Source organism: Rhinopithecus bieti, unplaced genomic scaffold (assembly GCF_001698545.2).
Source record: "Rhinopithecus bieti isolate Rb0 unplaced genomic scaffold, ASM169854v2 scaffold_56390, whole genome shotgun sequence".
NCBI lineage: Eukaryota > Metazoa > Chordata > Mammalia > Primates > Cercopithecidae > Rhinopithecus > Rhinopithecus bieti.
The window spans coordinates 1-2,288 of NW_016821672.1; positions in this window are offsets into that span (position 1 = coordinate 1).

The window sequence follows — 2,288 nt, forward strand, 5'->3', positions numbered from 1 at the left end:
CTTTCTTTCTTTTCTTTCCTTCCTTCCTTCCTTCCTTCCTTCCTTCCTTTCCTTTCCCTTCCTTCCTTCCTTCCTTCCTCCCTCCCTCCCTTCCTTCCTTCCTTCCTTCCTTCCTTCCTTTCTTTCTTTCTTTCTCTTTTCTTTTCTTTTCTTTTCTTTTCTTTCTCTTCTTTTGAGACATGATCTTGCTCTGTTGCCCAGGCTGGAGTGCAATGGTACCAACTCAGCTCACTGCAACCTCGGCCTCCTGGGTTCAAGCAAGTTTCCTGCCTCAGCTTCCCAAGTGGCTGGGATGACAGGCGCCCGCCACCACATCCGGCTAATTTTTGTGTTTTCAGTAGAGACGGGGTGTTTTGTTTTGCCATGCTGCCCAGGCTGGTCTCGAACTCCTGATCTGCAGTGATCTGCCTGCCTTGGCCTCCCAAAGTGTTGGAATTACAGGCGCAAACCACCACACCAGGCCCCATGTATTTATTTACAGACAGAGTCTTGCTCTGTCGCCCAGGCTGGAGTGCCATGGCGCGAACTCAGCTCCCTGCAACCTGTACCTCCCTCCTGGGTTCAAACGATTCTCCTGCCTCAGCCTCCCCAGTAGCTGGGACTACAGGTGCACCTGCCATCACACCCGTCTAATTTTTGTATTTTTAGGAGAGACGGGGTTTCACTATGCTGGCCAGGCTGGTCTCGAACTCCTGACCTCAAGTGATCTGCCTGCCTTGGCCTCCCGAAGTGCTGGGATGACAGGTGCGAGCCACTGCACTGAGCCTGTTTTTTGTTTTGTTTTGTTTTGTGTTTTTGTGTTTTGTTTTAGGTCTTTTTTTGTTTTGTGTTTTTGTGTTTTGTTTTGTTTTCCTGATTGCTCTCTGAACACTTTTTAATCTTGCAGGAGGAGGGAGATCCAGTGTCCTTATTACATAGAAGACTCAGGAACCCACGTGGGGTGTCACCTGGGTAACCTGTCAGGATTAACGTCTCGCAATTACTTCCTGGTTAACGGAACCAGCCAAGAAATTGGCATCCAATTCTTCGATTCACTTTTGGACACAAAGAAAATAGGTGAGAATAACACATACGAGTTTCCTATTGTTTACAGGTGAAACGGAATTTGCCTGAAAATCTGTGTAACTGAGGCCGGGCGTGATGGCTCACACCTGTCATCCCAGCACTTTGGGAGGCCGAGGCAGGCGGATCACCTAAGATCGGGTGTTCCAGACCGAACAGACCAACATGGGGAAACCCCATCTCTACTAAAATTTCAAAAATTAGCCAGGCATGGTGGCAGGTGCCTGTAACCCCAGCTACTTGGGAGGCTGAGAAGAGTCACTTGAACCCAGGAGGTGGAGGTTGCAGTGAGGCAAGATTGTGCCACTGCACTCCAGCTTGAGCGACAGAGCAAGACTCTGTCTCAAAATATATATATATATATATATATGCGTCACTTTGGTGCTGTAACAAATTACAACTGAGCTGATTTAACTTCCCTTTTTTTGAGATACACTCTCACTCTGTCTCCCAGGCTGGAGAGCAGTGGTGCAATCTCAGCTCACTGCAACTTCTGCCTCCCAGGTTCAAGCGATTCTCCTGCCTCAGCCTCCTGAGCAGCTGGGATGACAGGCACCCGCCATCACACCCGGCTCATTTTTCTGTTTTTAGTAGAGACGGGGTTTCACCATCTTGGCGGGACTGGTCTGGAACTCCTGATCTCAAATGATCCACCTGCCTCAGCCTCCCAAAGTGCTGGGATTGCAGGCATCAGCCACTGCACCTGGCCTCCCTCTTTCTCTCCTTCTTTCTTTTTATTTATTTATTTATTTTTTGAGACGGAGTCTGGCTCTGTCGCCCAGGCTGGAGTGCAGTGGCCGGATCTCAGCTCACTGCAAGCTCCGCCCCGGGGTTTACGCCATTCTCCTGCCTCAGCCTCCCGAGTAGCTGGGACTACAGGCGCCGCCACCTCGCCCGGCTAGTTTTTTGTATTTTAGTAGAGACGGGGTTTCACCGTGTTCGCCAGGATGGTCTCGATCTCCTGACCTTGTGATCCGCCCATCTCGGCCTCCCAAAGTGCTGGGATTCCAGGCTTGAGCCACCGCACCTGGCCTTTCTCTCCTTCTTTCTTTCCTTCCTTCCTGCCTTTCTGCGTTCCTTCCTTCCTTCTTTCCTTCCTTCCTTCCTTCTTTCCTTCCTTCCTTCCTTCCTTCCTCCCTTCCTTCTTTCCCTTCCTCCCTCCCTCCCTCCCTCCCTTCCTTCCTTCCTTCCTTCTTTCCTTCCTTCCTTCCTTCCTTCCCTCCTTC